The 24,914-nt window shown below is 39.7% G+C and overlaps 1 protein-coding gene across 1 annotated transcript in view; it reads left to right on the top strand.

The window, feature by feature from the left end:
* FBXW4 (F-box and WD repeat domain containing 4) overlaps nucleotides 1-24,914 on the top strand; it is a 150,290-nt gene that overhangs the window by 101,223 nt on the left and 24,153 nt on the right. The gene's annotated exons all lie outside the window — the stretch shown is intronic.

The following is a 24,914-nucleotide window of genomic DNA, read 5'->3' as shown; positions in this document are numbered from 1 at the left end:
CCTCTAATTAGACCGAATAAATCGCCCTTTTAGTTTAAGGAAAGAGTACTTTAGACAGGTAGAACATTTGCTTTAGGTTTCATTTAGCACAGTTGACCCTTTTAAACAAAATAATCAATCAAGCTTCTATAAAAGCAAAAAATAACACTAGTTCAACTACTGTATATACTCGAGTATAAGCCGACCCGAATATAAGCTGAGGCCCCTAATTTTACCCAAAAAAACTGTGAAAACGTATTGACTTGAGTATAAGACTAGGGTGGGTAATGCAGCAGCTACTGGTAACTTTCTAAATAAAATTAGATCCAAAAAAATTGTATTAATTGAATTTGTATTTAGTGTGTGTGTGTATGAGTGCAGTGTGTGTGTATGAGTGCAGTGTGTGTGCATGAGTGCAGTGTGTGTGGATGTATGAATGCAGTGTGGGTATATGAGTGCAGTGTGTGTGAGTGCAGTGTGTGTGTGATGCAGAGCCTTGGTGGGGGGTGGTCATTTTTATTATTATTTTTTAATTATAATAATAGTAATTTTTTTGTTATATAAATTTTTTTATTTTTTTATATTATTTTTAATATTTTATTTTATTATTATTATTTTCATCCCCCCTCCCTGCTTTATACATGGCAGGGAGGGGGGCTCTCACTCCCTGGTGGTCCAGTGGCATTGGCAGTTCAGTGGGGGGAGAGGGGGGCTGTCAGAGAGCACTTACCTCTCCTGCAGCTCCTGTCAGCTCCCTTCTCCGCGCCGGTCCGTGCAGCTCCTCTGTCAGCTCACACTGTAAGTCTCGCGAGAGCCGCACTATGACCCCGCGGCTCTCGCGAGATTTACACTGGGAGCTGACAGAGGTGCTGAACGGACCGGCGCGGAGGAGAAGGGAGCTGACAGGAGCTGCAGGAGAGGTAAGCGCTCGCTGACAGCCCCCAGTCTGTATTATGGCAATGTAAATTGCCATAATACAGACAGTGACTCGAGTATAAGCCGAGTTGGGGTTTTTCAGCACAAAAAATGTGCTGAAAAACTCTGCTTATACTTGAGTATATACGGTATCTTAAATGCTTTAAATATCATATTAAAACAAATAAACACTGCAACTTAACGGATTTCTTCTATTAATTCATTCTGCATGTTTTTGTGATTGATATAATCAGGTCACCCTCAATAGAAATAAAGACTCCTCTTATAAAATGTCTTAAAATATAAAACAAACTAGACATAATTTAAGCAAAAGGTTCAGAATAAAAATCCAGTTGTAGAACATCAAAGCAAATGGGATTTGTGTGTACTTGGTGCAATGGTTGAACATTGTGTGATGGAGTAAGCCTCCAGTTAAATTATAATTGAGCATTGTTATTGTGTGAAAATAATTAAAATGTGCTTTATTTATGCCTTGATTTAATATTTTTGGATCCAATTTTCAAATGAGTAAATATATTGAAAATAAAAAAAAGCTATATTTATACATTTTAATTGTAAATATGTTTTTATTCGGTTTTATGTTGATGAGAGCAGAATACAATGAGACTCGCAGGTCTCTATCAGTATTTCAAGCATAACGTTCAAAGCGCAACATGCGCGAAGATACATTTTGTAACTGAATTTTCACGTGGGCAAGCAGGCCCTCCACAGTAATGGGTTCACCTTTCTCTTCTTCCAGAAACATAGATCCTTTCCCAAACTGGTTCATCCCTTGTTCAATTTGCTCGGTTAACCGAGAGTTCCTATCTATGAATATTAATACCCAATAGCTCCCTGGTCCCATTGAGGATCCGCACACACCCAATGGCTATGGATACACATGTCCCCTTCAGTGCACGGTTAATTCGCTTTCTAGACTGCCGTGTCAGTCGTTTGCTGACATTAGTAACTTTGTATGTCTAACTACCTCCAATAGTGTTTTTTGTTATTCTCAGAGCTCCCTTTGTGTTGTATCGCGATTGTATAAGTGTTGTCTGGAAGAGGAGACTCATGAGTCCTTCCAGAGTGCGGTAGTGCAGGGCAGTATTGGGCCTAGCTTATCCGTGTTATCTTATAGGGAACCCTCCTGAAATTGTTAGAGTTGTGAGTAGGGGCTGCCCTTACGGGTGTGAGTTGGGCTGAAATAGTGTGTGTTCATCAGTCTTTAATGTGTGTGGGTGTTTGGTGGTTGTGTGCCTGTAGTCGTGGATGTGTAGTTAGGGTGTATCAATTGTGCCATTCAGTGGTGTGATATTTATACATTTTAATACTCATCTGCATTAATACACAATAGATTTCCGTTATCTTAATATTTTGAAAAAAATATTTTAAAATTGTAAGAAAAATCACATTGTAAAGAAAAGCATTTAAACTGGTTATCAGAATAAACCGTTCTAGGGATTACTGCCAGTTAGCAAGTTAGCAGCTTTAACACCTGGGTGTTGCAGTCACTGGTAGAATTGTAGACTGGTTAATGGTATTTACAAAAAGAAAAAAATTATTTGGTGCTTCCAACAAAGAATAATTGTAAACCATAAAAAAATCATGTCTCCATAACCAGTCTAAAAAGTTGTACTAAAACAAAAACGTGTTATGACAGAAGTTATAATAATCTAACATAGAGCCACTCACTTGTTTTAGAGCTAAGAGCAGGCTCAATAACCTGTGTTTGCGACCTTTGGCACTCCAGATGTTGTAGACTACATCTCCCATAATGCTCTCACAGCCAACATCTGGAGTTCCATAGGTTACTTACGCCTACTGCGATGTGCTCCCATCTGTGCAAAAAGAAAATGGATGCTGTGATCACCGCTAAGGATCTGTGTAGGAGATACTGTCCAGGAGTGATGGGAGTGCAGGCATCTAGAGTAAAGCCAATCCATATTTTATTAAGACATAAAATCCTCACACTAACATGTTTTGCCACTCTTTATCAGGACAGACATTTGCGTGGCATGTCAGTTTAAAATCAGACAAATCAATCAGTGATGCTGGTCCTAATCTTAGGCAGTACATCCACATACTAAGGAGAAACTGCTAGATATAAAACTTTAAATATTTTAGCTTTTAGCTATGCCATTTCTTGACCTTTATATACAAGTTTATTGTGATTGAAGGGGTGTCTGCAGTCTGACACTATAGGTGACAATTCAACAACTTACTGCCATCTAGAGGTTGGTTGAGATGGTAGTATTTTTACTAGTAGTAGTCATTTGTTGTTAAACCCTGATATAAAAATGTATATTTGTATTTTTTGAATTCTAGATTTATTGCCAAATAACTCAAACGCATTGATCAAAAAAATGAGCAGATCTTCAAATAAATTAATAAAACTTAGAGAAGCCTGCCTGTGCCCTTTCCTAGAGTTAATTGGTCTTGGGAAAAAAGATGGCATAAAAAGATGTCTTGCATGGTAGATATTTAACTCTATATATGTGTTTTCCACATATCTTATATTGTTTGGGAAAAAAAACCCATCTTAGCCCTTTTCTGACTATGTAAATTCACCCATTGGTAGGTTCACCAGCCTTTATACAATCAGCAGTTCACCCATTGGTAGGTTCACCAGCCTTGATACAATCAGCAGTTCACCCATTGGTAGGTTCAGAAATCTTGATACAATCAGCAGTTCACCCATTGGTAGGTTCAGACGCCTTGATACAATCAGCAGTTCACCCATTGGTAGGTTCACCAGCCTTGATACAATCAGCAGTTCACCCATTGGTAGGTTCACCAGCCTTGATACAATCAGTAGTTAGTAAGCTCACTAGATAGTTAAAAGTGGACATGACCACCACTAATGATAGGTGTCCGAGCTAGAGATAGAGATAGGTGTCTAAGCTGTCAGATTTACAGACTTTGACATTTCAAGTGCTCCATATGAGCTGAATACCATTATAGGAAAGGTTTGTTTAATTACTTCTTCTGCGGAATTTTTTTTCATTTTATTTTATTACTTTATTAGCTGGTGTATTCCAGCAGTTATGCCACAGAAAATTCCCACTAGAGCAGTGGTTCCCAACCCAGTCCTCAAGTACCCCCTAACAGTCCAGGATTTATAGATTACCCAGTTGTGTTTTAGAAAAACCAAAACACTTTAGACACAACAGGGTAATCCCCAAATCCTGGACTGGTAGGGGGTACTTGAGGACTGGGTTGGGAACCACTGTGCTAGAGCCATGTTTATTTATTTTTTTCAGTTTTCCTTTGCTCATGCCATGTGTATTTAAATGATTAAATTCTCCCCATTGCCACTTGCCTTCTATTTATATTTATTGTCTTCCTTGTGCTGGATCTCAATAACTAGGGGGCCGCCATTTTGTTCTCCTCTGTCAATGATGTCTGTAGTCAGCCCTTTTGTTGGATTCTTTTGACTGATGGATTATGGGCAGTTGGGGACTCTTCCTGATAGACTTGTCCTGCTAACACCTTTCTAATCCCCCAGACCAGATTGTTAGGAGGTATGTTAACCCTTCGAGTTCCATAGTGGAGAGCAGCTTAATCCTCCTTTTTCTGGTGCTAAAAGTAAAAAAAAAAAAAAAAAAAAAAAAAAATTAAATCCCATCAAAAATAGCCAAATGAGGTGCATTCCACTACTTGTTTGTATTTTGTAGACTCTCCAGACCTGCGGTGAGCCACCCTAGGAAGTCAGCCAGCTTGCTGTATTAGTAAATCTCACAGAGTGCTATATATTCATTCAATGCTGTGTGACAATCTGTTTATACATTGAATTAAGCAAGCTCCCAGCTTATCTTGTGTGAATACAGCAAACAATATAGACATCCTATTTTATTCAGTGCAGGCTGTCGGAGCTTTGTATATACAATAACCACAACCAGTGAAGTGCCTCTTCACCAGAGAGTGGGGAATCACAAGATAAAGTCCTCCCCTCTCCACATAGAGTTTGGTTATTTGCTGGAGTATTTACCCGTTTAAGTGGAGTGTTCCTAAAGATAATTCTCTTTAAAGTTACGCACGACTTTGTAATTCTATACTTACTATTTTAACGCTCTCCCAGATAAGAGAGGAGTTTCAAAAGGATGGCTTTGGCCAACAGGGGTCATTGGCTAACAGCAATACAAGCCATTCTGAGTTAAATCTTCGATATCTATTGCACTTCTGTTCATCTGCTAAGTAAACAGAGCCAAACAAAATCCTCTTCTCTGAGACGTGTCTGAAATATTGTCTATTTCTCTATATTTTGACAATGTCTTTAAGCTCGTCTTAAGCTCCAATGAAAACATGTTTATAACATAAGGCTATTTTAGTGTTAGGTGGAAGGCTGCAAACTCATTCTTTTTTCTTTTTTTCTTTTTTTTTTTATCTCCTAGTCATAAAGTTTGCATGGAATGATATGATACAAGTCAGTAACTAGTAAATAATCTTAAAGATATGCTTAAGCACCATGACCACATCACTGATTTGAAGTTGTTATGGTGTCCGGAGTCTGTATGTGCTGCGTTACGCTATGAAACGCTGCACATAGGGGATTCTGTCCCCCTACTTCTGGATGTCTAACTCCACCATCTTCAGCAGCAGCAATTTGGCATCTTTAATGAGCCTGGAATTAACCCTTTAAGGCAAATCATTTACATATATCTAATAGGGCCCTTTGTCGAGTAATTCTTATTCAGTTTTTTGTGTGGTACAGTTGTGCATACGTGCTTTCTACAGAGAACCTCTATGAGAGGCTGATGAGCTAGTGCATGACAAGTGAATCGTTCACATAGTCACTAAGACACTTAACGAAGTGACTGTGAGCCAAGGATTGGCTAGCGTAGCACAGCCTCTTCTGTCATGATGTCGGTACACAGAGGCAGATTAAAACTCAGAGAAATCCTGCAATATACATAGGGGCTATTTTATTATTTTAATTTTCTCCTGCAGCTTGACATACACCCCTCTTATACATCAGGAAAAGTGTTCATTATTGAATTTTATTTTATCTACAGCTTATTTTGAAACTCTTCTCTGTAATCACTGTGCAATCCTATGTGCAGCATTTACTAGAAGTAGCATTGTTTTAAGTGCCAGTGACTATATAAAGAGCAATAACCATAATACAAAAATCAACATTAAAATAATGCTAAATATAGAACTTTAAAAATTGTTCTATTGATATATTTTTCTGTCTTTGCAGAAGTTTGAGGTATTTTTCTATCCGTCTGTCTAAGTTGGACATTGGAGCCACATATTCTAGAAACACTATAATTGGTTTCTAATTTGTGAGCTTAGATTGACATTGCTTGTTCCTGGTTTAACAAACTTCTTACTAGTTCCTACATTTGTTTTTTTTGTTTTGTTTTTCTCCTTAATTCTATTTTTGGATTCCTGTATTAAATAATACTAAATTTGCTTCTTGTGATCTGAATTTGCAATAGGCTTAAAGTCGTTGTGGTGTCTTGTGTAGAAGGAATAAAGGATGTTGATTTTGTCTCATTAATTTTCTCTCATTGTAACAAAAATACAAAAAGGAGACTGCTTTGTATATGGCTTCTTGGCTATCAGTTATCTTTTTGTTGAGTTAAATTAATGACTATTTTGTGTCTGTTTGACCACTCAGGAGGCCTCTGCAAATGCCTATTTCTTTCCCTTTTGAACTCAATTGCAGTTTATTCCCACACAAGAGATGCTAACTTCATATTCTGCACTAGAGCTACCTCCACTATTTCACCCTGGAAATCACAGTTTGAGAGAATTGCCCCGTTACAAAGAGGAATTCTTTACATTCTCCACACATAAAGGGGGTTAATTGTCTGAATTTGGGGGTCACCATGTTATACAAACTGCAATCTAATAGTTTTTACAAGAACACACGTGTGATAAGAAAAGGGACATAAGAGAAGAATAGAAGACTCACTGCTTGTTTTTTTTTGTTCTTTCTCCCAAACATTTTCACCAATTGTCATATCCCTCGGGAGCGAGAGAGAGCATCGGTTTATCGTTAAATTGGTCCATAAGCAAAGGGGCTCACTGCCATCTCTGTTTGTTTTGCTAAATAAAAGGCCCAGTGGGGTCTCATTTGCACCATCTTGGCTTTATTTGAAGAATCTGTCTGTTTCCCATAGCCTAGTGTGTCCGTTTATACACTGAACTTAACCTTACGGGAACCTGGACAACAAAACATGTCAGGGTCTCTTAGAAGCGATGTTAAAGAAATTGTATCTTTTTTTATTGGCCCATTTAAAATGTGTGTGGGCTAGTGTAGTCAAAGACGGCAAGCTCTCATTACGAAAGCCAGCAACTTCCAAATAAAAACCTGCGTATTCTGTTTGTTCAGCCACTTGTACACCGTGAAGCATCTGAAATGCTATTGAGCGATATTTATCCTCTTGTCGAAATATAAATAAATATATTTCTGTGTTTCATATTTATTTTACACATGGGGAGGAGAAATGTTTCTAAATGCCAAAATTATAGAAAATTGTCCTTTTACATTCAAGTTTATAGTGAACCTGAATCAGGTCAATTAAAAAAGACATTTAATGGTCAGATAATTCCAAGTCTCGGTTAGCAGAAAGAAACTATTATTTATGTGTTTTGCCAAGTTTGTGGTTACTGCTATACAAATATAGAAAATAATAAGCAGAATAACAAACAAAAATAGTATAATGCAATGGTAGTATAAAATAAGTCAGTCCCCAATATTATCAGCATCAAATATTTAATCACTGTATAAGTTTATGCATCTTCATTTTAAACATAGTATAAATTCTGGCACGTTCTTTGCAATAAGGTTTTATGCTACAGGGCTTGACAAATTTGTTTGGAATCTAGGAGCCAGCTAAAAAGTTAGGAGCCATTCATTTTCAATGAGAAAAATGCAATTCTTAAATGGACACTATAGTCACCAGAACCACCACAGCTTGCTGTAGTTGTTCGGGTGTCTATAGCCTGTCCATGCAGGCGTTTCAGTGTAAACACAGCCTTTTCAGCAAAAAGTCACTGTTTATATTGCTGCTTAGTAACAGCTCTGGTGACAGTCACTCAGACGGCCACTAGAGAGTCCTGGGTCACTGCTGCACCATGTGCAGCACCGACGTTCAGGGTCTCCAAGCTCTGCATGGAGGCGCTGAATGTTCCTCAGAGATTAATTCAATGCATCCCTATGAGGAGATGCGGATTGGCACATTTGCTGCGCATGCACAAACTCCTCCCAATGCTTTCCTAAGGGAAAGCATTGGTCTAGCTGAGATCATAAAGATTGATAATCTCAGCCATTGAGGTGGTACTAGCCGCGGCAAAAATGGCACGACGTGGAAACAAAAGGTGAGTAAAAACACCTTCCTCATTCGATTGGAGGGGGCAGTTACCTAAACACGAGCTCGCTCACACACACTCTGACAAGTGCACACATACACACACTGATGACAGGCTCTCACTCACTCACACACACACACTCGCTCTGACAGGCTCACACTCACTCAAGCAGTCACACACTCACTCTGACAGGCTCACACACACACTCACTCTGACTGACACACACACACACTCACTCTGACATGCTCACACTCACACTCACTCACTCTTACTCTGACAGGCTCACTCACCCTCTTACTCTGACAGGCTCACACTCACTCACCCTCTTACTCTGACAGGCTCACACTCACTCACACTCTTACTCTGACAGGCTCACACTCACTCACACTCTTACTCTGACAGGCTCACACTCACTCACACTCTTACTCTGACAGGCTCATACTCACACTCTCACTCTGACAGGCTTGCACACACTCACACTCTCACTCTGACAGGCTCACTCTGACAGGCTCACACACACACACTCACTCTGACAGGCTCACACACACACTCACTCTGACAGGCTCACACACACACTCACTCTGACAGGCTCACACACACACTCACTCTGACAGGCTCACACACACACTCACTCTGACAGGCTCACACACACTCTGACTCTGACAGGCTCACACTCACCCACACTCTTACTCTGACAGGCTCATACTCACTCACACTCTCACTCTGACAGGCTTGCACCCACTCACACTCTCACACACTCACACTCTCACTCTGACAGGCTCACACTCACATTTTTTTATTAATTGAAACCCACTTAGCCTCCCTACCATTAGAAGAGCTCAGTGGGTCTTTCCCTGGGGTCCAGTGGGGGCAGCTCTTTTTTTGCAGTACTCTTACTGCAGCTCCTCTCTTCGCCCTGCTCGCTCTCTGTAATGATGCCGGGGCCGGAGTGATGTCATATTCCGGCTCCCGGCATCATTAAACCGCACAAGGGAGCAGAGAGGAGCTGCAGTAAGCTCCCTCGCGCACCGCCTCCTTGCTCCCGCTGGCGGCTGGCTCCATGCTGCCTCAGCCGGCCGCTTCCTTGCTCCTGCAGGCGGCCGGCTGCATGCTCCTGCAGGCGGCCGTCTTCATACAAAAGTATCTCTTTTCTTCCTAATTGTCAAATTCAAAAGGAACCATCACCTCTGGAAATTATTATTATTATTATTGGTATTTATATAGCCCCAACTTATTCCGCAGCGCTTTACAGTATTATTTATATCTACAATAAATGATACAATTACAAAGTGTTATAGGAACAATAGGTTGATGACCACCCTGAACAAACGATCTTACAGTCTAGAGGATTAAAAAGTACATATAACTCATGTTAAGCTTCTTTTTTCATATAATGCTCAGATTTCTATAGGAAGATTTGACAAGTGACATCAAAATCCAACTCAATGCAGAACAGCCAGAGCCCAGGACCATTCGTGCACAGTCTGGGATATAATCACTACAGAAGTTAGAATGTCTATAGTTAATTTTCGTTTTCACACCTCGCAAACATACGTATATACTCGAGTATAAGCCGAGTTTTTCAGCACATTTTTTGTGCTAAAAAACCCCAACTCGGCTTATACTCGAGTCAATAGTCTGTATTATGGCAATTTGCATTGCCATAATACAGACTGGGGGAGAGGGGGGCTGGCAGAGCTGTAACTTACCTTTCCTGCAGCTCCTGTCAGCTCTCTCCTCCTCCGCGCCGTCCGTTCAGCACCGCGGTCAGCTCCCAGTGTAAGTCTCGCGAGAGCGGCGGCTCTCGCAAGACTTACACTGGGAGCTGACAGAGGGAGCTGCACGGACGGCGCGGAGGAGGAGAGAGCTGACAGGAGCTGCAGGAGAGGTAAGTTACAGCTCTGCCAGCCCCCCTCTTCCCCCCACTGAACTACCAATGACACTGGACCACCAGGGAAGGAGCCCCCCTCCCTGCTATGTATCAAGCAGGGAGGGGGGACGAAAAAAAAAAAATTGTAATAATAAAAAAAAAAAATTAAATAATAAATAATACAAAAATAATAATAATTAAATTAAATAAAAAAATAATAAATAATAATAAAAAAAAATTTAAATAATAAAAAAAAAATAAAAAAACATTGCCCACACCCCACCAAGGCTCTGCAACACACACTGCATTCATACACACACTCTGCATTCATACACACACTGCATTCATACACACACACACACACACTGCACTCATATAAGCACACTGCACTCATACACACACTGCACTCATACACACACTGCACTCATACACACACTGCACTCATACACACACTGCACTCATACACACACACACTGCACTCATACACACACTCTGCACTCATACACACACTCTGCACTCATACACACACACTGCACTCATACACACACACTGCACTCATACACACACACTGCACTCATACACACACACACTGCATTCATACACACACGCTGCACTCATACACACACGCTGCACTCATACACACACGCTGCACTCATACACACACGCTGCACTCATACACACACACTGCATTCATTATACACACACTGTAAATAAATATTCAATTAATATATTTTTTTTAGGATCTAATTTTATTTAGAAATTTACCAGTAGCTGCTGCATTTCTCACCCTAGTCTTATACTCGAGTCAATAAGTTTTCCCAGTTTTTTGGGGTAAAATTAGGGGCCTCGGCTTATATTCGGGTCGGCTTATACTCGAGTATATACGGTATATTATATATAATATTAAATATCAGTGATTATCCTTTAATGCAACATTTCAAAATTCGATAGACATTATTCACTGAAAGTCCTTTCGGTGCACAATTAGAGTGTAAATTAGTAAGTTTTATTAGAGTGAGGACAATTTCCTTCCTTTCCGGTAAATGTGGTAACGTTTCCGTGCGATGATACTTCCCTAGAGGGACTTTAGTAAAAGATGGGCTACTTGCAGTAATGCTGTGTTTTCATTATTAAACAATTTTACCTACTTTATATTATAAATTGCAAACATCTGTTGACATAAACGATCAGCATACCGTGTGTTGGCAAAACTTACCGTGGATCCGAAACTTGTGATTTTCATTTTACATCTAACTACCATCAGACAAACATCTAGGTAGGTACACCCTGCCTTCAAAGCAGGGGTGGGGGAACCTTCGGCCCTCCAGATGTTTTGGACTACATCTCCCACAATGCTCTTACAGCCAAACTGCTGGCAAAGCGTCTAGGGAGATGTAGTCCACAACATCTGGAGGGCCCCTGCTTTACAGGGACTCTTCAGGCCAGAAAGTAATTCCTATTTTTCCCCCCATTCTTTATTTATATTTGCACAGCAGGTGATACAAAAAAAAAAGATGGAACTATGTGACTCCTATTTCCTTATGCATTGCATAGATTTAAAAAAAAATACATTTTTAAAGTTCCTAAACTAGTTGTACTAAAACAGAAAAAAAAAAAAAAAAATTAACAAAGAAAAAAACTTGTGTTGTTGAAGCTGCTGCCTTGGTACAGCAAGTGTTGAAAGTCCGGAAAGAGACTGAATTCAGATATATGGAATCTGGGCATTTCCCATTAATTATGGGGTACGTAGCCCAAAATGCGGCCCCACTTATCTGGTCTGAAGATTGGAACTGCTCAATAAGGGGACTGCAGCCACAAGAGAGTTGCTGCAAACTTCTTCACAGCAGTATTAAGATGTTTCTCAACAAAACCATAAAATAAAAAAAAGCTCCCAGGCAAAGAGACTGATTATCTGACATTCTAAATGTGTAATCAATGTACAGGTGTCTTCACCAAACCTTGAATTGTCAGGTAGCTGCAAATTCAAGCAGGTAAAAGCTGAGCTGGAGATTTTATTTTTCTAATTTTAGCGTAAACGTTGTAATTCCATGATGAATTCCCAACATTTCATAGCCAAATGTGTTTTTAATCTAACATTCACCATACACCAATACAGCTTGGCCTGTACACTACTTATAAACACGCAATGGGTGCTTGGTATATCCAGTTTGATCATTTCAAGATAGTCTGGCATTAGCCAACCTTAGAATAACAGTTTATGCTGATAATGTGCTTTGGAGCTGTTGCACCTACAAGTATAGGGACTCCTGCTGATAGTTATAATATAGAGCTGAGCAGAACCATCTTTACCATTGTTAAATCCTTCATATTCTCTTCTCTATTCTTAAAATGTTTAATTGTTTTGTGTCTATGGAGACTAGATGTAATGTTAAAGAAAGAAAGAAGAAAAAAAAAGAGAGAAAAACGTACAGCTCCGGGGGATGCTCTGGCAGTCTTAATCCACCACAATAGTGGTCCCCTGCTGGCTAATTAAGAAGAGATGCTGAGACAGAGTTCTATAGGAAATCTGCTCGATGGGTCTGCTGATGTGTTTTGCAAGACAGGGGGATGGGAATGTTGCTGACCTACTGTAAAGGATCTCATTTTATCGACCATGGGATTATCTTTCGGCAGCAGAGACATTGAGCTATGCATGCTTCAAATGGCTCTAAGTAATTGCAATAATAATCACAAGGTTGAAATGTTCAATGTGCTACTGTATGCTCTCGCTACACTAGCTGTTCTTTCGTAATATTTTTGTTACCAAGAGAACTTGAGAAACAATCCCAATGGGAGCAATCTTCTTACTGTTGCTATATTTTTTACATTTCTTCTCCCCTAACCCAAGCAGTCATCTCATCCGATATGATATTGCTTTTTGATAGACTTGTGCACGGTGGGGAAAAAAAAATTAGTTTCGGACGAACCACTTCATCAGAAAAGATGAACAGTTTTGGGACAGCCGAATTTCTGGCCATATGGAATTCCATTAATGAAAAAAGATTTAGAAAACAAAAAAATACAAATCAAAAGGGCACAAAGAATGGGTCAATCCATGTACATATTTTGTATTTATTTATTTTTTTGGTGAGAAAAAGTAAACAAATAGAGAAAAAAAACAGGAGCACTAAAAAAAATAATCGATATAATATCTTAAATCTAGATTTATTTCCATTTGACTGCTTCTCCGTTTTTTTTTCTTGTATTGGTCACCTCTCACTTTATCTGTGAATAAAATTTTCTTCTTTTTTTTTTTTTTTTAATTATCTTTTTTGGCGCTGCAGGCGGAATCCAGAATCACAAATCAAAATAAACATGCTTTTCCATGCGTGTTTCGTTTGGTTTGTGATCCGACTACGTTTCAGCTCAGAGTTCAGGCGATCACCCGATCAGCTTAAATTTGGATGAGTCGCAATACGGAACTAAACAAATCTCCGAAGTCTACTATTTGTTGGGATTTGAAAACTGAACTTTAGTAGCAGGACTGCCTTTCTGTTACCTTTTGGTGTTCTACACATTCTTTGTAGATTTGGAGAAATATTCTCTCTGTGCTACCTCTCTGTCTTGCTTTACCAGTAACTCTTTGTATATTACTATCAGCTGTGCAGTTTTGAAATTGTCTTTTATAGCAGTGCGTTTGAGACATGTGTAACAAAGAGTCTTCACTATCATTATTCCTTTGATGTCCATAAAGTATGTGATAGATTAACTCTAACTCTAATAGGAAAGAACATTTTTAGTAGTTTTCAAAAATAACATTGTGATCTTTCCATGCATTAAAATGTCATTGTAATTAATTTAATTTAGTAGTCTGTTTGCCGCTGTCACCTGCTTTCTTCTTGCTCCTGTTATATACTATAACATATACTACTTTTATATGATAAAGTTCATTACACAATACTGCTGCCAGGCCATATGTACAAGTTGGACGGATTTTGGACAGCACAGGAGGAAATAAAATCTTTATTTGTTGCCACAGGGAAAAGCAGCTGACTTCTACTTGCAGCATTTCTGGCAAGAATCATTGACGTTCTAAGCAGCTGTATGTAAAAAGACAGTGACTGGGTCATTCCTGCATCATAAGCTTTAAAATCATCATATACAACGTGAAAGGTCTTTTAGAAATGTCATATAATGTAATTGGTAGAATTGGCAATAATCAGAATATCCATCAAATACAATAAATAGAGTTCTCTACTTATTGTTCTTAAATAAGACATGATATTCCGTCGCCGTCATTGGTTGTGACCATTAGCTATTGGCTCTATAAACTTTCTTATCGTGTGTATACTTATTGTTACGCAGTGTATTTGGTTTTGATAAATGCTTGAAGAATTTAAACGCCAGAGACACGTGCTCTGTAACTAAACAATTACCTTCTTTCAATAAATAGGTCTGGCTAGAGCCGTAAAGTATTGCAGATAACAAACTCCATATTTTTTTTATTCTAGAAGCCATGACTTTTCAATGTCTAGGGTTTGATCTAAACTGGACAGAACACCGTATTTTGTTTGACATGCTTTACAAATTATATGATAAAACATTTGGCAATATTAACAGCCATATTGCAGTTAAAAAAAAAAAAAGTTCTAGGATTGCTTGTGCCAGTTTATAATAAGTCAAGCCGTACTGTGATATGATATCATTAAGATATCTCGGAAGGCTCCATTCTGACCTGCGTTCTTGGATTTTTTAGATTATTTTTTTTGCACCAAGATCACATCTGACTGACAAGAATCGCGTGCTGTGCTTGTATGAAAGGGACATGTAGAACAAAAAGCATTGCTCCTCACTATAGTAAATCTGTGTGATTCCCTTTATTCGTTGACATGTGGAATCTGTTATTTCGGAAACACCATTCCAGACTGCACTGTAACATCTTTCATTGATTTTTCTGTTACTGGTTTAAAAGGGCAGTAATGCACATTTTTTTAATTACTGCGGACAGAGAATTCAATCATGATTTGCTCTAGTGACAATTCTCACGGAATTCTGTGCAGTGTTCCCCATGGAAGCACTGGCAATATGTACCCTTACATGTTGCAGTGCTGCCCACATTATTGGTTGCAATCTTTATAGTGCTGACTACTGTTGTACAGCTTCCTTCAATGAAGCAAAACATTTGGGGAGACGTACAATGACTCGTGACATTCTACAACGCCATGCAGTAGTGTGTCATTCCGTCATACCAGTTACTTCCATTTATCAACCTGTGATGCAATGAAATCTTTGTTCAAGGTGACTCATGCCATACTCAACAGCAAGTAAGACATACCTGAAACGAGGCCTATATAAATGCTAATTACCTTTTGATGGAAATGTCTTACTACCCCACTATGTACCAGTCCTTGGCCTGTCTTGCTACCAGGCCAGCGTACTAGTCCTTAGCTTGCCTGACTTACCGTCCCGTGAACCAGCCTTTGGCTTGTCTGACTTCCTATTCCATGTACCAGTCCCTGGCTAATCTGGCTTCTCCTTCTGTGTACCATTCCTTGGCTGTCTGACTTATTGTTCGGAGTACCAGTCCCTGCCTTGTTCCTGGCATTGTTTTCCTCAATGCTCTTGACCCATACCATAGTCTGGGGTTTGTGTGTTTTTTATATTTTGTTCCTCTCCTGGCCTGTGGTCTTCTCTTAGTCAGCCCAGTTACTTCCTAGTCCTACCTTTACGTTGGCCTGTCCACTCTAAGGTCCGGTAAGAAGCCTCCTTCTGTCTTTGCCTTTGTTTGTCGCTGCCAACCCTGACATTCATTTCACTTGTTTGTGCATGTGCATTGTACATTAGTGCTCTCATGCTCTCACAGTACTGTCTTTATAAGGGTTTTGGGATTCAAACCATGGGAGACGTCAGAAAAAGAAACCACAAAAGACTGTCATCCTCTAAATAATATAAATCAGTTTATATTGTGTTTTGATAATATACTTCCATTATTTCTACTATTACTGTTCCTACAATTGCCGTGTAGCCACAATGTGCATACAGTGCATGCCAGTATATGTTGTATGGGATTTTTTTATTGTTATTTTTTTATTTTTTTTATCCGTTTTTGTTCAGAAGAGTACAATAATGTACAACCCACGCATGTCTTGCACTTGGAGTTAACAGGGATTCGGTTGCTTGGTGCTTTAAAGAAAAAAAAAAAGTTGTACTTTTTTTTTGTAAAAAGGCTTTTTTTTACTTTTATTTCTTCTAGCAATCATACATACCAAAACTTCATAAGGACTTTCTATTACTTGGGAAAGCTCACTGGGATACTGAAAACTTTACTTTCTTATTTGTTAAGACCACCCTCTCTCTTTGTCCAGCTCCCAATTCACCCCTTGCATACATAGACACCCAAAGCTTCCTTTTAACTGTAGATTCCTTCAAGCATGTGTCCCCAAGCTGTGTGAGGTGGGTGGGCAGATCATAAAGAAACGGAATCCCACCCTCCGTAAAAACCAAGACCCAGGCTTGCTTTGAAGTGGACAATGCACCAGTCAATAAAAAAATGTAGCACTCAGGTGTTGAAAATTAAAAAAAGGGTTAGAGAAAGAAGAAAAGGGGGGAAAGGATCCAGAAGAACATGTTAGACTCTGTGAAGTTATAGAAATTGGTTTAAAACAAAGACAAATAATGTAACATCATTTGCATCTTCAAACAAATGCACCTAATTGTTATGGAGACTTTTGCTTTTCTACTGTTCAATTCCAGAGTCCTTGTCGACAATCGAACAGAAAGTGTAAATGACAGCATTGATTATAGACTTTTTAACACATGAAATGCATACCCTGAGTGCTCCCTTTCTTGTAGTGTGATGCAGTGTCATTTTGTAGGGCTTTATCGGAATATTGTGATGGTCACAATACTAGTTGCTGAATTCTGTTACATAGTTAAGACTTCAATTTGTATGTCTATGAAACTGATGTAGACCTGTAGATGACTACATGTGTGTCCATGTACACCCCCCTATAACCTCTAAATACCCTAGTAGTGCACAGCTACTAGGAAATATACATTTCATTTTTTTCCATGTATAACCTTTTAAGAGTTCTCTACAACTTGCAGACCTATTAGAATTAATTGCAGATTCTAGCACTTATTCCCTATTTCTTCAGAGCAACAATTTGTGTAGTTCCAATAAACATCCACATGGAGCAGTAAAACCTTATCTTGTGGGATGTTTTTTTGGGTATCTTTTATTTGCTTCTTGTAGGTTGGCTGGGCTAAGTTTAATTGGACTTGATTGGTTGCATTAGACACGTGTGTATGTCTTTGGTGCACTGCATTGCTCTGTTTGGCTTGTGTCTCTTGTCTAAAGACCAACTGCAAAATTCTAAATTGTCTTACAAACTGCTTCATGAGTGAACACACAAAACCATAACAGCTATTCTTTCTATATAGGTATAAACTTTCTGTAGCAAACCCCATCAAACGGCAATCAAATGGATAAAGCACTGTTTTTATTTTCAGGTGAACTGGTCACCTAATATGAAAAGGTTTATCATTAGAGATTAAAAATACTGTGAATGACAAATTTACATCATGGATTCAGGTCAAATTTGACACATATCTGAAGTGTAATACTTCAGCTCTGATTTTGGTTGGATTCACTTACATCATGTTCACAGTTTGTATCTCTATGCTGATAGCAGGAGAAGCTAGAATCGTAATGTACACCTATCAGAAACACACGGTATGGATGATAAGGTCTAGGCAGATGTTTTAAAACCGTGAAAAGAATAACAGAGTAGGTGTACACTTTATGCAATGTTACTATAACTTTTGGTGAAGGAAGTAACGGTAACAAATATAATGCGTCTATTTCTACATGCTTTGTAGCTAAATTTGTTTTTTGTTTTCTTTTGCATTATACAAATATTAAATGGTCCTAGTATTTTTTTATTTTTTTTTTACACCGGAGTGGGGTTGAGGTAGAGAGGTAATAGGTGGAGGTGCTTGGAGTCAGGGCTGGGAGATGAGCGCTGGAAGGAACAGTAGGGCACAGCTGCAATGTGGGAAAATAGAAAGTCAGTGGAGAGGGCAGACAGAGACTTTAACTGGCATAGAGGCAGCTAGAGATGGGACAGTAAGATCCAAAGGGAGCTGTGAGCCCTGAAAATGGTCACAGTCAGAGGAGACGGGCACCTAGACAGTTGTGGGAAGCTGAAATGAGAGCTATAGACTCAGAAAGAATCTATGGGGCAAACAACTACGCCTATTGCAGATCTCAACACCTGCTCTTTCTCATAAGTTCCGCTGTATTGACTGTTTCTGACTCAATTGTCTAAGCTGTATTTCTAATCCATGTGTTGAGCTACTTCAGTCCCTGGTATTCTCCTGTATATCTAGTCCCTGCTTTTAGCTACATTAGTCTCAACTATATAAACAGAGGCTGATATAGATGAATGCCTTAATGGACAAAGAGAGATAAAAATGGGCAACGAAGGTGAGATCAGGACATGGAGCTGGTGTTGAGATCTGCAATGGGATTGGTTGTTTGAACAAGGATGGATTAGTCAAGCAGGTGTATCAGTTTGGCAGAGCCCCATACTAGGCATGACATGTCAGGTCAGAAGCTGTATCCCACCCAGTACATTAGACTACTCTACTGTAGTGCGCATGATTTTTTCAGACCTATCTGGGTAAAAATTTCTGAATACTGTTTTTAAAAAGAATCTCACTTGTGTTTAACGGTTTGGCTCACGTAAAATAAAGCCTGCGTGGTATTTAACATGCCGGTTCAAAAACATTTTTATTTACTTAAAAATATTGTTTCAAAACGATTATCCAAGAAAAACTATTTTTTCTGTTATTCTTTATTTCTGTGTGTTATTTGTAGGGTACCCATATTTTCTTTTTGTTTGTTGTTTTTGTTAATACATATAACGATGGCATCTCTGAAACTGGCAGCTTACTCTGAATCTGGGAGGCCTCCTGAATGCATAATGCTGGCACTGTGTACTATGCCACCTTCATACTGCTTGCTAGCATACCATTCCTCAGCTGGTGCCAAGCCCTCCCTCACCCCTCCCCCCCTTTCATTTACCCCTCATCCCTTCCATCTGCCATAATATAAAATAAACAAACAAACAAAACGAACATTACTCCACCAGATTAAAACAGACAAGAGCTTTTCGTGTTTTTGGCAGTCGAACATTAAAGGCTCATCATTAGTGGATGCTCTGAGTTTAAGGGGAAAAAAAAAGAAAGGAATAAATTGTGGAAAAAATAAAAACAATAAACCTCAACACAACCTAAATTAGACAAACTTAGATACCAAAAATAAAAGCAAATTTGGTTACTATTGAGACATTAAGCAGATGTTCACCTTCTGAAAGCAGTTGTAGAATAGCAAATGTGTGCTTCAAGCTCTTTTCTTCACTCGGCTTATGAAAATACCACTTAAAAGCCGTGGGTCTCACAAGTCTTGCCCCTTCCTAAAATTTCCATTTGTTATGTGAAGGAGGGTCCCATTCAAGAGGGGTAAATGAACTATTAGCTGATCAGATTAGGGAGCCCTTTTTTTGTGGGAAAGGGTGTAACACGGGCTTTTGCCACCTCCCTTCCTATTTGTTCACTACAAGTGGGACAATTGTAGGGTGACCCTTTGAAAACTGCTCAGTAGAAACATTCCTTCAGGGATTGAAATTTTAGGTGAAAAAAAAAGGAAAGCAATCTTGCTACAGAATAGCTATTTCAAATGTCATCCTTTAATTTAAAAAATAAAATCAAAATCCACGGGGCTCTTTCACATGCTTTCTAAAGAGGTCGTCATAGCAAAATAAATCCACTGCAGACATTCGTCGAGTTTTATATATCTATCAGTCCATGAATAGTGATAACACAAAGCGAGGGATGTGTGATGTATATTTGAAAATAGCCCGTATTTGGGAACAGCAATTGTTTTTAATTTTATAGACCACTATAAACTTTATATCTTGGGCTGAGTACTGTATGCACTATTTGTTCCCGTTGATTTGTTTTGAATTGCTTGTTCCTACAGTTTTGTGTGTGTATAAAAAAAAAATGTATATGCACACACATAGACAAATATATATCTGTGTGTGCATTATTTTTTTTATTTTTTTTTATTTATGTGTATATAATATTGCTGGGATTCAAAAATCGACATTTACTCACATCTTTTTCTTTAAATAATTTGTGTTTAAACTCCTGGACTGCACAAATAAATATATTTCATCATTAGTCAGAATTAATTCTACTGCACTAAAATAAGAGAAAACATCTATCACTATAAATCGGGATGCTTTATTGTAACTTTGGAGTGTAAACAATCTCGATTACCTCCAAGAAGTGATGATAGTTAAAAACTCAATGCATTTTTCTGTGTTAGATGGAGCAAAGGACTGTGGCATCTAGTTTGAGTTAATGTATGCAGAAGACATCCAAGCATCTAGGACATGACTTGAAAACGAGAGAAATCTCAATGTAACCTTCCTGGTAAAATATTTTATAAATAAATGCTGTATAGTTATTGCAGGTATAATAGTATGATTTTCTAAAGTCTACGCAATCTTGCGTATGGGTTTACATGCTCTACACGTGTATCACGTGTTTAATATTCTTTTTATTGTTTTTAATAAAGTCGGAGGTTTTCTCTCCTAAAAAATCATATTTCAGCTTGGTGAAAGATATATTGGCAGTAAAGTTGATGTTATCTTGAAAAGCATTTGTTTATTAACTTTATATCTTGAGTGAATGACATGTAGAATATTCTATATTAACAGAGGGTAGTAGAGTCTTCATATCTGTCTTTGAATGGGGTCAATGCAAAGTGTATTTATATGTGGACATGAAATTAAATCTAAATCCATAAATCTGTACTTATATAGGTGAATGGAATGTGTACGTGTCCTATTCAAGCTGGCCAGTGGAATATAATGGAGCCACACACAAACATGTATTGTATAATTGTAATCTAGAAAAAAATGCTAACCCACTTGACAGTAGTGGAGGTAGAATAATATTAAAGGGACACTCTAAGTACCAAAACAGCTTTAGATTAATGAAGTGGTTTTGGTCTATAGGTAATTGCAATTATCTGTCATAGAGGAGTTAAACTATTTTGTTTATGCAGCCCTTATCACAGCTCCAATCAAATCACTAAACCTCTCCTCACCTGAATTTATTTAACACACTGCATCCTTACATTGGTTTAATCACTCATTGATATTTGTGTGTTTGTATATATGATCTACATATCTATATAATACACATTTTTTTTTCTAATGTTCTCCCTTCTATTTTTCACTTTAACACTAACTTCTCTCATCACTAAAATATCCCTATCCTTTCACTCACCTGTCCCTAGCAACACCATAATTATTACTTCCACCTTACTCCCCTCCCCTCTCTATTCATCCCATGCACTCTACACATACCTTTCCAGCCTATCTCCACCAACTCCTCCCAAATCCTCTACATACATACCCTCCTACAAAACTTTCAAATCCTACTCCCACCTTCACTTCCTTTCTATCCTTCTGCTCCTAGCTGCTGGTGATGTCTCTCCTAACCCCGGCCCCCTTGCAACAAACTCAGCACATACTAACCCAAGGATCCACACTAATCTCATACCCATCTCATGTTCCTCTAAATCCTCCTTCAATACTGCCCTCTGAAACGCACGCTCTGTTTGCAATATAACTAAATCCACTGCTGTCCATGACTTCTTCATCTCTCGTTCTATAGATTTACTAGCCATAACAGAAACCTGGCTCTCCCCCTCTGACACTGCCACCCCTGCATCTTTGTCCTTCGGTGGTCTCCAACTTACCCACAACCCAAGAAACTCTGAATGTAAAGGTGGTGGTGTTGGGTTTCTCCTCTCCCCTCACTGCTCTTTTAAACCTCTTCCCACCCCCCCTTCTCTCTCTTTCCCATCATTTGAAATACACTCAATTCGCCTTTTCAAACCCTTCTCTGCTAACATTGCTGTTATTTACCGTCCCCCTGGTTCCCCTCTTCTCTTCCTTGACCACTTTGCTGCCTGGCTACCCTATTTCCTCTCTTCTAACATTCCATCCCTAATTGTCGGGGACTTCAATATTCCTATAAACCCACCTTTGACCTCTGCAGCCACTAAACTACTTTCAATGACTTCCTCCCTCGGGCTATCGCAGTGGGCAAATTCTCCCACCCATGTAGCTGGCAATACCCTTGACCTAATCTTCACTTATGCATGTACAGTATCTAATATCTGCAACACTCCATATCCACTCTCTGATCACCACCTCTTATCATTTGCTCTCACATACCCCCTCACCCAAAAACCTCAGCCTAACCCCCCTCAACTCAGGAGGGACCTTAATTCTCTTGATCTCCAACAGTTGTCAGCTGACATTGATTCACAACTGCTGTCCATCCCTTCCCTCTCCTGTCCTTCACAGGCCATCTCCATATATAACTCTACTCTTACATCTGCCTTGAACACTGCAGCGCCACTCCAAACAAGCACCTCGAGGAGGACCCGCCCCCAACCATGGCATACTAAATCAACGCGCTACCTGCAAAGATGCTCCCGTTGTGCTGAACGCTCCTGGAGGAAGTCTCGTACACAATCAGACTTTCTCCATTATAGACTCATATTGTGTTCATACAGTGCAGCCCTTGCCCTTGCCAAACAGTCCTATTTTTCCACTCTCATTAGTTCATGTTCCCGCAACCCCAGGCGTCTCTTTCACACCTTTAATTCTCTTCTTCGCCCTGCTGTGGCCACCCCCAAAACTAACCTTACTGCTGATAACTTTGCATGTTACTTCACTGACAAGATTGAACAGCTAAGGAAAGAATTCTCCCCTCCTTGCCTTTCTGTTTCTCAATCACACATAGATCATGCCTTTCCTACCCTTCAGACATTCTCCCCAGCTACTGACCAAGAGGTGGCTGCTCTTCTTTGCTCCTCTCGCCCCACCACTTGCCCGCTCGATCCTGTCCCATCTCACCTTATTAGATCTCTCTCCACTTGTCTTGTGCCTTCTCTAACACACATCTTCAACTGCTCGCTCTCTTCTGGCATCGTCCCTGCTGACCTTAAACATGCCACTGTAGTACCTATACTAAAAAAACCATCCCTCGACCCTTCCACCCCCTCTAACTACCGTCCCATATCCCTGCTCCCTTTTTCCTCAAAGCTTCTGGAAAGACTTGTCTTTACCCGTGTGTCTCATTTCCTCAATTCCAACTCTCTCCTTGACCCCCTTCAATCTGGCTTCCGCCCTCTCCACTCTACAGAGACTGCCCTTATCAAAGTTACTAACGACCTAATCGCAGCTAAATCCAAAGGCCACTACTCCATACTAATTCTTCTTGACCTCTCAGCGGCCTTTGACACCGTTGATCATGCTCTCCTTCTTCAAACTCTTCAATCGCTTGGTCTCTGTGACTCTGTCCTCTCGTGGTTTTCTTCTTATCTCTCCCAACGCTCATTCAGTGTCTCCTTTTCTAATGATACCTCCTCCCCTTGCCCTGTCTCAGTTGGCGCTCCCCAAGGCTCCGTCCTTGGTCCCCTTCTATTTTCTCTTTATACTGCCTCTCTTGGCAAACTTATTACCTCTTTTGGATTTCACTACCACCTGTACGCTGATGACACCCAGCTATATCTCTCCTCCCCGGACCTCTCCCCTGCCGTCCTGCAACGTGTCACTGCTTGCCTTTCTTCCATCTCTGACTGGATGTCCTCCCGCTTTCTGAAACTCAATCTCTCAAAAACTGAGCTCCTTGTCTTTCCTCCTCCTAATACTGATCCTCATCTTTCGCTCTCCCTCCAAGTTTGTGGTACCAACATTAGTCCATCCTTGCAAGCGCGCTGTCTTGGCGTCATACTTGACTCTGGTCTCACCTTTGAGCCTCACATCCAGCATGTTGCCAAATCCTGTAGATTCCATCTTAAAAACATAGCCCGCATCCGCCCCTTTCTTGCACCAGATACTACCAAGGAGCTTGTCCATGCTTTAGTAATTTCCCGCATGGATTATTGTAACCCTCTCCTGATTGGTCTTCCCAATAGCCGTACTGCACCCTTACAGTCCGTAATGAATGCTGCTGCTAGATTGATTTTCCTCTCTAGTCGTTTCTCTCACACCTCACCCCTCTGCCAGTCCTTACATTGGCTTCCTGTATGCTATAGGAGTCAATTCAAGGTACTAACTCACACCTATAAAGCATTGAACAACTCTAGCCCCTCTTATATCTCCTCACAGATCCATAGGTATGTCCCTTCTCGGTCTCTCCGTTCTGCCCGTGACCACCTCCTGTCCGTTGTCTGCACTCGTACGGCCAACTCGCGCTTGCAGGACTTCTCGCGGGCGGCTCCCTTCCTATGGAATAGCCTGCCTACCGCCATCAGACTCTCCCCTAGTCTTGCATCTTTTAAGAAGTGCCTTAAAACCCATCTCTTTAGGAAAGCTTATGGCCTCCAAGACTAACCCTTACCTCACATACCTGTCTCTTGCCCTCTCCTAAAGGGCAGCCCACCTTATTTGAGTGTAAATTCCTGTCTTAATGTGTTTTACACCCCACCTCCTATAGACTGTAAGCTTGTTTGAGCAGGGTCCTCTTCAACCTATTGTTCCTGTAAGTTTATTTGTAATTGTCCTATTTATAGTTAAATCCCCCTCTCATAATATTGTAAAGCGCTACGGAATCTGTTGGCGCTATATAAATGGCAATAATAAATAAATAATGTGACCTACACACTTCCACTAAAGAGAGATCTAAAGTTTAAATGTGTTTAACTGCACAGTGTGTTTAATTTAGAATGTATTATGTCCTCTTGTGCTAATTGCCTTATAGAGATTGCAGAAGCCTCCTGTGTGTGATTAAAGTT

This window comes from Pelobates fuscus, chromosome 10, assembly GCF_036172605.1.
Source record: "Pelobates fuscus isolate aPelFus1 chromosome 10, aPelFus1.pri, whole genome shotgun sequence".
Taxonomy (NCBI): domain Eukaryota; kingdom Metazoa; phylum Chordata; class Amphibia; order Anura; family Pelobatidae; genus Pelobates; species Pelobates fuscus.
Note: the sequence above shows the minus strand (reverse complement) of the source record. Positions and strands in the feature narration are given on the sequence as shown.